The following is a 14901-nucleotide window of genomic DNA, read 5'->3' on the forward strand; positions in this document are numbered from 1 at the left end:
AACTGCTGGTCTTCCATACAACCTTGCCCAGGCCTGCACCCTGGAAACCTTCCAAGGCACAAATCCATGGTCTCACAAGACTAACGGATGCCTATAAGATCAATTTGATCCAGGGTTTGTTTTATAGACAGTAGGAGTTACTGAGTTTTGGCCCAACTGGCTGTGGGAAGTGCAATTGTTGTCTCTAGGAGGAAACACGAAAGAACTGAAAAATCCTTTAAATGAATGCCATACATTGCCTCATGCCAGTTGGATTTTTGATAGCAGGCTTGGATATCTGTTGTGATAATGCCCATGGCAAAGTAGTTCACTGACATTCAGGTCCCAGCATAAAGAGTGGATTGGAATGTTCTTCTTCTTATCTGCCCAGCACCTCCATCTGGTGCCCCTCCTCCTTCCCTTTCTCTCATGGTCCACTTTCTTATCAGATTCTTTCTTCTTCAGCCCTTTACCTCTTCCACCCATCACCTCTCCCTCCCTACCCTCCCAGCTTTCCCCCTCACCTGGTTTCACCTATCACCTGCTAGCTTGTACTTCTTTCCTTCCCCCACCTTCTTATTATGGCCTCTTCCCGCTTCCTTTCCAATCTTGATGAAGGGTCTTGGCAGAAATATTGAATGTTTATTCCTACTCATAAATGCTGCTTGACTTGCTGAGTTCCAGCAGATATTTTGTGTGTGATGAATAGAATGGGAGCAAGAATAGCGAGTTCAGGGAATTTGCCCAAGCTTTATAACCTTGAGGCAGCACTGGAGGAAAGGTTAGTATTTATACAGTCAGATCATGTTAATAACCTACATCAGAATACTGAGCCATTCTAATCTGTTCTGCAGTAGTAGTTAACATGTGTTCTTAGACCTTTTCAGCTGAAAAAAATCAGACCCTTTCTGATTGGATATTGCAAAAGGCACCATCTCTGCCTTCAAGGAAGGGTACTTATGTGTGCAGTTTTAGCGAGAGCTGGCCCAGCAGTCAATATGGAACATATTCAGTATTTACCAGTTGGACAGTAGCTGGACTACAGTAAATGAAGCAGTTGTACTGCTATGCATGAACACCCATCATTCCAATTGCAATGAGTTGGATTGCCTGCATTGCCAAGAGTTTGCCTCGTGATCAAACAGAGAAATTCATTATTTATGCACTTGCAGTGATGTGTACTTTTCAGCAGGGCTGGAATTAAATGGGTATTTACTTCTGCTTCTTATTGCATCTTAAAGCAGCAGAATGTTCCAGAATGACTCGCTGGACCATAAGTCCTTGTCAGACTCCAGAGCACAAATAGAAAAATTAACAGAGACAGATAAACACTTTATTAAATAAATAGGATTAGTCCGAATCTGAACCATAATGCTCACAACACTGCTGTTCCTTTAAAGGTTGAAAATGCTTTGTATTCTATATCAATATTGACCTCTGTTATATTACCCAACTCCTCCTAACATCAGCTCAATAATTTCTTTGTTATCTGTAGCTTTTGCAATTTCATTTTAGTTCTATACTTTTATCAGCTTTGTTCTAGACTATTGATGGAAAGAGACTGAGGAAACTATCATATATACTGGAAATCTGAAATAAAACAGCAGAATATGTTGGAAATAGTCATCAGGTCAAGTAGCATGTGTTACTTTCTCCACAGAAGTCAGCTGGTGAGTGAAATGTGCACACTTCATTGTGGATCAAGATCTGTGTGCTTAGTTTCCAGATCACTACATGTTTCTAACAATGGATTGTAAGGTCTAGGTTTAGTGCAATCAAAACATTCAAAAGTAAATTTGTATCTAAATTGAAGTGTCCCAAGCTGTGTCACAGAAGTGTATCAGATTTAAAAATCTACCACCAAAGCAAAAAAAACAGAAGTTTGCAGGCCATCATTGGAGAACTCAAAAAGTTAAGAAGATGGAAGGATATTGGGATGGATTCCATTACTTTGAGTTGATGTTGATGATGGGTGCCAATGTTTGGTGCCACTTAATTGTAATCTTCAGTGAAGTGACACAGTTAAGTGCAGCCTTTTACAGAAACATTTTTAAAAGTAAAAATACTCTTCACAAGACAATGCCTAACTTTTAAAATACTCTTTAGAACATGTTGAGATGACTAAAGACTAGAGTGCATTACACTGATTGTGCAATATAAATGTTTTAGATTGCTTGTGGTCATCTGAAGCCTCTCATTTGAATCCGAGAGTGTACTATGGAATGGTTTATAAATATTAAGCTGAATTATGGAGGATGGTACCATGTGAGACAACATAAGAGTGTTAATATAGCCAGCCACTTTCCACCGATAAATTTCATAATAGACATTGTAAGCACATTATTTTTTTTAACTTCTTAGTATGCAGAATCTTAATAAAGAATTGTGGTTCTAATGAATACTCACATTTTTCAGTGTAAAACCAATGTGTTACTTCCTGCCCTTACAATATAAAATGAATGGCCTGAAAATCAGGGACTTACATTCTCTGATTATTTGAACACATGCCTGATAAATGTTGAATGTAGATGAAGCTCCTCTCTCTGTAAATGTATAAAAAAATATAACCAGTATTTTTAAAAAATCAAATGTGTGTGTTTGATTGCCCTAAGGAATGTAAATATTTTTTATATAAATGGATTACCATAAAGCTATCATTTCAGAAAATAACAGCCAATATCTATGTTGTAAACACAAACCCACAAATTAGTTGCAAAGAACTATAGAGCTCATCCAGCAGATGCTTAACATAACTGATCCCAAAAGATCAGTGGACAGCCCCGACAGGTTATGGACAATATTACCAGCTGCTCGACAAATAGATTATGCAGGATGATAACTATATATCTTTTTTTGAACTCCGGTTCATTGCCAGGATATCACTTACTGATTGTAGCTCTCTCTGAACATAAATGACAGAACCTCAGTAAAAACAAGATAGTCTCACTTTCACATCATTTTTCTATCATCCCAGCTTGTAATTGGCTGATGGTTCTTTCTCAGATACAATTTCCCTTTCTATCTCTTGAGGGATGGCATCAAATCAGGAGAACAGATTGCTAAGTGTCTGATTTTAAAATAAAACATAATGGAGAGATGTATTAGGTTAAGGTAGAATGATAACTCTATAACTAAAACTGGCCAGGTAAACTGCAATTCTCTTCTGCAATCTTACACATCAGCAATGCAAGAGGCTACAAAAAGTGAAGGACTCAGCCAACTTCATCATAGATACAGGTCTCACCACTACTGAGAACATCTACAAAGACTGTGTCTCAGAAAGGTGACATCCATCATTAAGGGCCCCCACCATCTTGGCCATGCCCTCTTCTCAATGCTACCATCAGGCAGAAGTTATAGAATCCTGAGGATCCACACATCAAGGTTCAACAACAGCTTCTTCCCCATTGCCTTCAGGTTCTTGAACTTACCAGTAAAACCCTAACACTACCTTGGACTATATTCCTTTTATCCCTTTCTTAACTTGCACTAATACCATTAAGTTTATTTTGTCATGTAAGTTTTGTATAATTTACAGTATATGTTAAGTTCCTGTGAACTTACGATTGTAATATGCTGCTACTGCAAAAAGCTAATTTTCATAGCATTCATATCCTTGATATGTATGCCTATGATGATAAACTTGAACATATTTGTTCCCAAATTTTAGCCTCTCCCTCAAGTCAGGATTTAGTGCAGAAAGTAATCAATTCTGGACTTTTTAAAATCTAATCTAAGTAAACATTAAAAAGGGAATAAACTGCTGCATTTGTCCAATCTTTCATGTCTTCAGGATCCCACAAAATGCTTTACAATCACTAAATTACTCCTTTGCATCAACACTGTCATATTGAAAATATCTGTTTATCATAATAATAGTGACATGAGAATTTTTTTTACCCAGGAAGCCATATTATGTCAGAATGCCACTTATGTCAAAATGCTGTTTCTGGACTTCACTTTAGCATTCAACACTATCCACAGACTTTGGTGAACAAACTCCTACTCCTACAACTGAATGTTGGACTTCCTAACAAAAAGACTTTAGATATTCAGGATACACAATCGCACCTCCATGCCCATCATCTGCAACACAGATACCCCCCAGGGCTGTGTGCTGAGCCAATTTCTGTACACCCTGCTCACACATGACTGCATGGCCAAACATTCAAACAATTACATCGTCAAGTTTGCCTAAGACACAACAGTGGTGGGGCTCATCACCAATAATGTTACGACGGCCTAAAGAGTGGAGGTGCAAGAGTTTGAGGTCTGTACCAGACAAATAACCTCTTCCTTAACATCAACAAGACAAAGGAGATTGTTATTGACTTCAGAAAACACTTAACACTCACACCCACTTTACATTGGCAGCACAGCAAGCAGTTTCAAACTCCTGAGAGTACAAATAACACACAGCCTCTCATGGTCCTAGAACACATCCTACAGAGTCAAAAATACTCACCAATGCCTCTACGTTCTGAGAATGCTGAATACTCACATCATTCTACAGAAGTACAGTAGAGAGCATCTTGACAAGTTATAATAGGAAGGTTTTACAACAGATAGTCAAAACTGCCTGATGTATCACTGGCACCAGCTTACCTGCCATCAAGGACATATAGAGAAAGGTGCTGGAAAAGGGCCAGTAATATCATGAAGGATCCCACCCATCCCACTCATGGACTGTTTCTGCCACTCCTATCAGGGAGAAGGCTACATTGCATCCACACCAGGACCACCAGACTCAAAAAACAGTTATCTTTCCCAAGCAGTAAAGCTGATTACCATCTCCACCCACGAACTTCATCTCTGCTTTAATATTTCTTGTCAGACATTTTGTGTACAGCCTAGAGTCACTTTAAGGACATGCAATCAATCTATGCATATAAGCTACTTATGTATTAATATTTAACATGCTTTTTATTATTAATGTGTTCTTTATCTTTTGTTTTGTTATTGTGCTGCATCAGATCCAAAATAAAAAGTATTTCATTCTCCTTTACACTTGTATACAGGAAATGACATTAAACAATCTTGAATTTTGAATCTTATGCCTTTGTTAATTTCTCACTTGAAAGACAGTAAGTACCTCAGATTTGCATTAGGGTCTCAATATAGACTTTGCAATTTAAGAATCTGGAGTGAGATTTGGACACACAATATCTAGGGCAACTTAAGTTCTGAGAAGTCTACCAGAGCTCATAAGATTGCAAATTATGCATAAACATCAACTTATGTACAGCCCAAAACACAAAATTTAGTTTCAGAGACAGAGACAGGGGCATTTCAATTAAAGTACTGTTCCAAAACGGCCTCTTATTAATTCTAAGTTATAGGTCAGGTATTTTAGTCAAGAGTACCAAATGTCTGAGCTAAATATAGAATAATAGATACCTGAGCCTGTTGTTAATATTGTAATTTAATCAACTACTTTAACTGGTGATGCTGGAACAGTTTATGAGGGTCATCCAATCCCCGGTATCAAATAACATGTTTTAGCTCAATGCCAGGTGTTTATGTGGTTCAAAATACAGAACATACCTATGATATATTTTTTTACAAAATCTTACATCTGCATGCTTTTGTGATCAATTTTTTTCATATATATGCAAAGCAAAAGAGAAAGCAGTGGAAAGTGTCTCCCTAGTTTAAGTTTCAAAGAGGCAGCAAAGGTGTGATGGGTTAATTCCATGAATTCCTACGTTTGCAATTATAATAAACACTAGGTCAGTGAACATGATACACTGTAATAATAGTCTCATGCTTAGAGAGGCACAACAGCACCACCACTTGTTGAATATGTAATTACAGTGTGACGTTTACATAGACAATGCAATTATCCATGTAGATGTTGGACTATATAATTAAAATCGGAAATAAGAACAGAAGATATAATTTTTAAATGGGACTGAATTATATTAGTGTGTCACAGTTCATATATTCATAGATAATAACCTTTTTTCACCCAAAAGATTTAATAGGTTTTAATTCTGACTCCCCAGTGTGCCGTCCTTAGTGAGATGGATTAATATTTTATGTAAAGAAAACTTAATGTTTAAATCAAAGAAACTAATTTGTTGATTGCAAGGTTATGAACGTGTACAAAGCTTTTCATAAAACTTGAAATGTATTTCATGATATATCAGCCTCCGACATCCCTTTAACAGACCACTTACATACGAAGACATAAAGAATAGCCTTATAACTCATAACAGAAAACAATGTGAATTCACATCAAAAATATGTTTAGCACTATTTAAATGTGTTCAAAACCATCTGTATTTACTACATTTGAATTTACTAATGGGTTAACCCACAGACATACACCATTATGTACTTACTGCAATGCAGGATGCTATTCAGCCCTTTAGCTTGCTGCTAACTTCTGGAAAAGCAATCCCATCATTCCTATCATTCTCTTAGTTGCTCATTCTTGTCTATATGCCCATTATCTTTCTGCCTGCCAAATAATGAACTAAGTGGTAATGGACAGTATCAATAAAAGTGTATGCACAATACTATAACAAATCTTGATTAAGATTAAAAATAGGTTCTTGACTAGTAAGGATGTCAAAGGTTATGGGGAGAAGGTAGGAGAATGAGGTTGAGAGGGAAAATAAATCAGGCATGATCGTATGGTGGAACAGACTCAATTGGCTGAATGGCCTAATTCTGCTCCTTTGTCTTATGGTCTCACCTCAAAGTTTCATTCATTTGAGCAGACATTTGGTGTGTTTGAGGGTCAGTGTGGCATTCTTTCCTCCCTTCAATCCAGGCCAGTTCCCCAGTTTAGTACTGAGGGATTGCTCCATACATAATGATCTTCAGAAGCTTCATATGCTCACTTGAGTGACTCAGATAAAAATTAAAGCTCCTATGGCACCTTTTGAAGAAGAGCAGCATGTTTCCCTGTATTTGACCATGGTCCATGCTCAGTCATGACCAACAAATTAATTGGTCACTCATTCACTTTTTGTGGGATTTTACAGTGTAAAATTGGTAGCCAAAGTTGCTAATATAAGTTATCGCATTTCATATTAATTTATTTAACTGTACTGTTGCACAATGCTATTAAAGATAAGATCATAGCTATAAGTTTAGTTGGAACCATGACCTGTCCAATTTCCAGTTATTATGCAGAAATAGCATCATATTAGGAACTGAATTTCTTCCGCGGTTTGATCGGGTCACAACCGCGCAAGCGCGTGGACGTCAGCCAGTGAGAACAGCGAGAAGAGCTTAAAAGAAGACAGCTTTATAGAGCGGGTAACAGAGTAGAGCGAGACAGAGTTGGAAGGCTTTGGCTCAATGGGGCTTCAGCGATAAGAGGCTGAGGCGAGGTAGGTTGCCTGAGTAGAATACAGACAGGAAGTATATGTGTGAGGCCGGTGTTCTGTGCTCGGTGTCAGATGTGGGAAATCCGAGAGACTCCCAGCCTCCCAGATGGCTCCATCTGCACCAGGTGCATCGAGCTGCAGCTCCATAGGGACCGTGTTAGGGAACTGGAGATGCAGCTCAATGACCTTCGTCTGGTCAGGGAAGGTGGGGAGGTGATAAGAGAGGAGATATAGGCAGGTAGTCACACTGGGGCCTGGAGAGATAGGCAAGTGGGCAACAGTCAGGAGAAGGAAGGGCAGGAGTCAGAGGCTAGAGAACACCCCTGTGGCTGTACACCTTGATGATAAGTACTCCTGCTTGAGTACTGTTGGGGGGGACGGCCTACCTGGGGGAGGCAACAGTGGCTGCGCCTCTGGCACAGAGTCTGGCCCTGTGGCTCAGAAGGGTAGGGAAAGGAAGAGGATGGCAGTAGTGATAGGGGACTCTATAGTTAGGGGGTCAGATAGGCGATTCTGTGGATGCAGGAAAGAAGCACAGATGGTAGTTTACCTTCCAGGTGCCAGAGTCCGGTATGTTCCTGATCGTGTCCACAATATCCTGAAGTGGGAAGGAGAACAGCCAGAGGTCGTGGTACATATTGGTACCAACGACATAGGCAAGAAAAGGGAGGAGGTCCTGAAAGCAGACTACAGGGAGTTAGGAAGGAAGTTGAGAAGCAGGACCACAGAGGTAGTCATCTTGGGATTACTGCCTGTGCCACACGACAGTGAGTACAGGAATAGAGTGAGGTGGAGGATAAATGCGTGGCTGAGGGATTGGAGCAGGGGGCAGGGATTCAGATTTCTGGATCATTGGGACCTCTTTTGGGGCAGGAGTGACCTGTACAGAAAGGACGGGTTGCACTTGAATCCCAGGGGGACCAATATCCTGTCAGGGAGGTTTGCTAAGGCTAGTGGGGAGAGTTTAAGCTAGGATTGCAAGGGGGGTGGGAACCAAACTGAAGAGATGGAGGAAGAGGTGGTTGGCTCACAAATAGAGAAAGCTTGGAGACAGTGCAGGGGGGAGGATAGGCAGGTGATAGAGAAGGGACGTGATCGGACTGATGGTTTGAAATGTGTCAATTTTAATGCAGAGAGTATTATCAACAAAGCAGATGAGCTTACAGCATGGATCAGTACTTGGAGCTATGATGTTGTGGCCATTACAGAGCCTTGGATGGTTCAGGGGCAGGAATAGATACTTTGAGTGCCAGGCTTTAGCTGTTTCAGAAGGGACAGGGAGGAAGGCAAAAGAGGTGAGGGCGTGGCACTGTTGATCAGGGATAGTGTCACGGCTGCAGAAAAGGAGGAAAACATGGAGGGATTGTCAATGGAGTCTCTGTGGGTGGAAGTTAGGAACAGGAAGGGGTCAATAACTCTACTGGGTGTTTTTTATAGACCACCCAATAGTAACAGGGGCATCGAGGAGCAGATAGGGACACAGATTCTGGAAAGCTGTAATAATAACAGGGTTGTTTGGGAGATTTTAATTTCCCAAATATCAATTGGCATCTCCCTAGAGCGAGGGGTTTAAATGGGGTGGAGTTTGTTAGGTGTGTTCAAGAAGATTCCTTGACACAATATGTAGGTAAGCCTACAAGAGGAGAGGCTGTACTTGATCTGGTATTGGGAAATGAACCCGGTCAGGTGTCAAATCTCTCAGTGGGAGAGCATTTTGGTGATAGTGATCACTATTCTATCTGCTTTACCACAGCATTGAAGAGGGATAGGAACAGACAAGTTGGGAAAGCGTTTAATTGGAGTAAGGGGAAACATGAGGCTATCAGGCAGGAACTTGGAAGCATAAATTGGGAAAAGATATTCTCAGGGAAATGTACGGAAGAAATGTGGCAAATATTCTGGGGATATTTCTGTTCAGTTCTGCAGAGGTACGTTCCAATGAGACAGGGAAAGGATGGTAGGGTACACGAACCGTGATGTACAAAGGCTGTTGTAAATCTAGTCAAGAAGAAAAGAAGAGCTTACGAAAGGTTCAAAAAACTAAGAAATGATAGAGACCAAGAAGATTATAAGGCTAGCAGGAAGGAGCTTAAGAAAGAAATTAGGAGAGCCAGAAGGGGCCATGAGAAGGCTTTGGCAGACAGGATTAAGGAAAACCCCTACAAGTATGTGAAGGGCAAGAGGATAAGACGTGAGAGAATAGGACGAATCAAGTGTGACAATGGAAAAGCGTGTATGGAACTGGAGGAGATAGCAGTGGTACTTAATGAGTACTTTGCTTCAGTATTCACTATGGAAAAGGATCTTGGCAATTGTAGGGATGCCTTGAGCATGTAGATATTAAGGAAGTAGATATGTGGGAGGCTTTGGAAAACATCAAGTTGGATAAGTCACCAGGACTCGGCAAGATGTACCCCAGGCTACAGTGGAAGGCAAGGAAGGAGTTTGCTGAGCCTCTGGTGATGATCTTTGCATCATCAATACAGATGGGAGAGGTTCCGGAGGATTGGAGGGTTGCGGATGCTGTTCCATTATTCAAGAAAGAAAGTAGAGATAGCCCAGGAAATTATAGACCAGTGAGTCTTACTTCAGTGGTTGGTAAGTTGATGGAGAAGATCCTGAAAGACAGGATTGATGAACATTTGGAGAGGCATAATATGATTAGGAATAGTCAGCATGGCTTTGTGAAAGGCAGGTCATGCCTTATGAGCCTTATTGAATCTTTTGAGGATGTGACTAAACACATTGATGAAGGTAGAACAGAAGATGTGGAGTATATGGATTTCAGCAAGGCATTTGACAAGGTACCCCATGCAAGGCTCATTGAGAAGGTAAGGAGGCATGGGATCCAAGGGGACATTGCTTTCTGGATTCAGAACTGGCTTGCCCACATAAGGCAAAGAGTGGTTGTAGACAGGTCAGTGACCAGTGGTGTGCCTCAGGGATCTGTTATGGGACCCCTACTCTTCATGATTTTTATAAGTGATCTGGATGAGGAAGTGGAGGGATGGGTTAGGAAATTTGACACAAAGTTTGGGGGTGTAGTAGATAGTGTGGAGGGCGGTCAGAGTTACAGCGGGACATTGATAGGATGCAAAACTGGGCTGAGAAGTGGCAGATGGAGTTTAACCCAGATACATGTGAGGTGGTTCATTTAGGTAGGTCAAATATGATGGCAGAATATAGTACTAATGGTAATACTCTTGGCAGTGTGGAGGATCAGAGGGATCTTGGGGTCTGAGTCCATAGGACACTCAAAGTGCTGCGCAGGTTGACTCTATGGATAAGAAAGCATATGGTGTATTGGCCTTCATCAACCGTGGAATTGAATTTAGGAGCCGAGAAGTAATGTTACAGCTATATAGGACCCTGGTCAGACCCCACTTGGAGAACTGTGCTCTGTTCTGGTTGCCTCACTACAGGAAGAACGTGGAAACCACAGAAAGGGTGCACAGAGATTTACAAGGATGTTGCCTGGATTGGGGAGCATGCCTTATGAGAATTGGTTGAGTGAACTCAGCCTTTTTTCCTTGAAGCGACTGAGGATGAGAGATGACCTGAAAGAGGTGTTTCAAATGATGAAAGGCATTGAGCGTGTGAACAGTCAGAGGCTTTTTCCCAGGGCTGAAATGGCTAGCATGAGAGGGCACAGGTTTAAGGTGCTTAGGTGTAGGTACAGAGGAGATGTCAGGGGTAAGTTTTTTACGCAGAGAGTGGAGAGTGTGTGGAATGGGCTGCCGGCGACTGTGTTGGAGGCGGATGCGATAGGGTCTTTTAAGAGGCTCCTGGACAGGTACATGGAGCTCAGGAAAATAGAGGGCTATGGGTAACCTTACGTAATTTCTAAGGTAAGGACACGTTTGGCACAGCTTTGTGGGCTGAGGGACTTGTATTATCCTGTAGGTTTACTATGTTTCTATGAATTTTTTTTATTAGATACAGTGCAGAATAAGGCCTTCCGGCCTTCAAGCCATGGTGCCCAGCAACCCCCGATTTAACCCTGGTCTAATCATGAGACAATTTACAGTGACCAATTAACCTGTTAACCTGTATGCCTTTGGACTGTGGGAGGAAACCAGGGCACCAGGAGAAAACCCACACATTCCAAGGGGAGGATGTACAGACTCCTTAGAGAAGATGCTAGAATTGAACTTCAAACTCTGACGCCTCGAGCTGTAATAGTGTCGCTTTACTACGCTACCTATTTCATTTGTACATCCTCATCCACTGTGATCTCCTCCTCTAAAACCATGTCATCTTAAGAACGTATTGGGATTTGCAGTGAGGGGAGACCACTAACACTGAAACTGACAAATAATAATTTCCTGTAGCAGTTTTCGAACTGGCACCCTGAGCCATACTAAAGCGGAACATTGAAATCCATCGAGAATTCAATAATATGTTTTGGTCTATTTGTTTTCCTCATTTACACACATATTTGTCTCACACCTCTCTCTTTTCTAGACCCCACTAGTCTCTGCATCCAGAACATCATCCTTCACTGATTATGCCAAATCCACATGTCTCCCTCCATCTCACTTTTCTGCTTTCCACAGGGACCATTCTCTCCATGACTGCCTGTCCACTTATGCTTTCCACAGTCAACCCCTTCCTGATCCCCTGTAACCACAGGTTTACCACTTGTCTCTACACCTCCTCCTTCACTATCATCCAGGGATCTAAACAGCTCTTTCAGGTGAGGAAGGAATTTACTAAAACCTTATCCAACCTGAACTATCACATTCAGTGCTCATGATATAGATTCCTCTATATCGGCAGGGCCAGGTGTAGACTGGACAACCATGTTACAGAGCACTAGAGCTCTATCTGCAATGCATGTTGCTATTGCATGTCATTTCGGCTCTCCTTTCCATTCTCACACCAAGATGCCTGGCTTTGGCCTTCTCTATTGCAACATGTAAGCCAAATGCAAACTAAAAGCACAGTCCCTTATACTCTACTGGCTGCTTACAACCTAATGGCACAATGTTCCCCATGTTAAAACACACCAAATGGTGGAGGAACTCAGCAGGCCAGGCAGCATCTATGGAAAGGAGTACACATTCAATGTTTCGGGCTGAGATTCTTCATCAGGATGAAGGATCCCCCTGCCAAGCTCCACTTCCTTGTCATTTCTGTCGCAAACCCCTCTTTTAACTGGTTTCATCTAACACCTACAGTCACCCCTTTGACCCAAAATATCCATCATCCCTTTGCTTCCTCAGATACTGCTTGACCATGGAGATCTTCCAGCAGCGCTGCTCCAGATTCCAGCATCTGCACTTTCTTTTGTCTTTAATATGTTTTGGTGTTCTCCATGAAGACCAGCATAGGAAAACATTTTAATTTATCAACATAATAAATGTTTAGACTATATTTCAAGGGAATTGAAAAGACATTGCAGTTTCTAATCTCACCTGAAATGATATTGTCTTGCAACGCTCCATGCCTGCATTATCAAAAACATTCTTAATCTTTATTAGGTAAAATGCTGATCACATGGAGGGAGGATTCACTAAAGAACATTAAGTACTCTCATACAACATAAGAGATCCAAGAGTGAATAGATAGAGAATATGGTGCATGAAGAAATTCCCTGAGGCATATTAACGATGATCTGTATGTAGTTTAATCCATGACATTTATATGTTAATGAAAAAATCTGATAAGCTTTCATCAATAAAACATAGTACAACACAAGAACAGGCCCTTCAGCCTAACATGTCTGTAACAACCATGATGCCAATCTAATCATACCTGCATGTACGTACATGGTCTGTAGCTCTCTATTTTCTATCTTCTCATGTGCCTTGTCCAAATGTCTCTCAGGAATTCTCATCATATCTGCTTTCACCACCTCCTCTGACACTTATACACTTACAACTCTGTGTATAAGAAAAGGCTTGCTCACAAAACTCCTTTAAACTTTCTTCCTCTCAATTTAAACCTATGCCATATTGTTTTTGACATTTCCACCCTGGGAAAAAGACTCTGGCTTTTACCCTATAAAAGCCTCTCATTACAATCAGAGCAATGAAGTACTAAATGGCACAAGCTAAGTTGAATCACTAAATATTTAGTGACTAGTCTAACTAAGTCTTCCATTTTTAGTTACTTCCCAGTTGGCTTAGATGTTGAAATCTGGAAGTATGCGTCATTGTCTCAATAACAAGAAAAAGTCAGCAATTGGCAAAGAAAGCCAAACAGATTAGATATGGAGACCTGATTTAAAGATTTTTTGTGCATACACACCTTACAATTCAAGAGAAGAAAGCCTTTTAAAATAATACTTGGCATTTTTTACTGCCAAGGATCACAGTAGTGATAACTTCCTTGGAGATGTGACTATACTATTATTAAATAACCTTTTAGATACTGGATACAGAAACCTTTGGTATGAGCAAACAAAATAGTTAAGGATGAACCCTTGGGAACACACTGACCTTTTATTGATTAATTTGGTTCGTGAATTTTTTGCTCATTGTGAGTTCTCATGGATAGCAATTTACTGCAGGCTTTGCTTGAGGATAATAAAAAAGTAAAAATGAATAATCTTTGGTTGACTTGTATTGGTTTTGACTAGTACCGATGCATAACAATAATGCATATTAAAGTAAGATGTGCCCAACTTGAAAGGAAATAATCTACAAGTTTAACACCTGAGTTAAAATCAGGATACATTACAGCTGCCAAGTAGATTCAAGTTTTAAGTGAAATGTCCTCAGTATTATTAATTTTTATTTACAATTTTTTTTTCTTTTACACATTGGTTGTCAGTCTATAATATATAGTTTTTAATAAATTCTATTATATTTCTTCATTTTGCTGTAAACAACTGCAAGAAAATGAATTTCAAGGTGGTATATGATACTTTGACCATAAATTTATTTCTACTTTGAGAGTGGCAATGGACATAATTAGTTGAACGGCCTCCTAAATTGTAACATCAATGAGATATGAGAAATATAACTTGTCATAACCACTATCAATTATTTACATAGAACATAGAACAGTACAGCGCAGGAAAAGGCCATTCAGCCCACAATGTTGTGCTGAACCAGCTAAAAAGCAAATAAAAAACACCCAAACACTATCCCCTCCTACCAACACCATGTCCATATCCCTCTACCTTCCCCACATCCATGTACCTATCCAAACATCTCTTAAAAGTTTGTAATGTACTTGCCTCCACCACCATAACAGGCAGTGCATTCCAGGCATCCATGACTCTTTGAGTAAAAAACACCCCTCACATCCCCCTTGAACCTAGCCCCCTCACTTTCAATGCATGCCCTGGGAAATAGGTATTCTCTGCTCACTTTATCTATGCCTCTCATAATCTTGTAAAATCTCTATTAGATCTCCCCTCAGGCTCCAGCACCCCAGAGAAAAAACCCCAGGTTTTTCCATCCTCTCCTGATAGCACATGCCCTCTAAACCAGGCAGCATCCTGCTAAAGTTCTTCTGCACACTCTCCAAAGCCTCGCCACACTAGCAACAGAGTCATGGATACAGAGGGAGTACAGCAGTGGGCTAAACACATACCCCTGAGGTGCACCATTGTTGATTGTTAGAGAGGAGA

Source organism: Mobula birostris, chromosome 4 (genome assembly GCF_030028105.1).
Source record: "Mobula birostris isolate sMobBir1 chromosome 4, sMobBir1.hap1, whole genome shotgun sequence".
NCBI lineage: Eukaryota > Metazoa > Chordata > Chondrichthyes > Myliobatiformes > Myliobatidae > Mobula > Mobula birostris.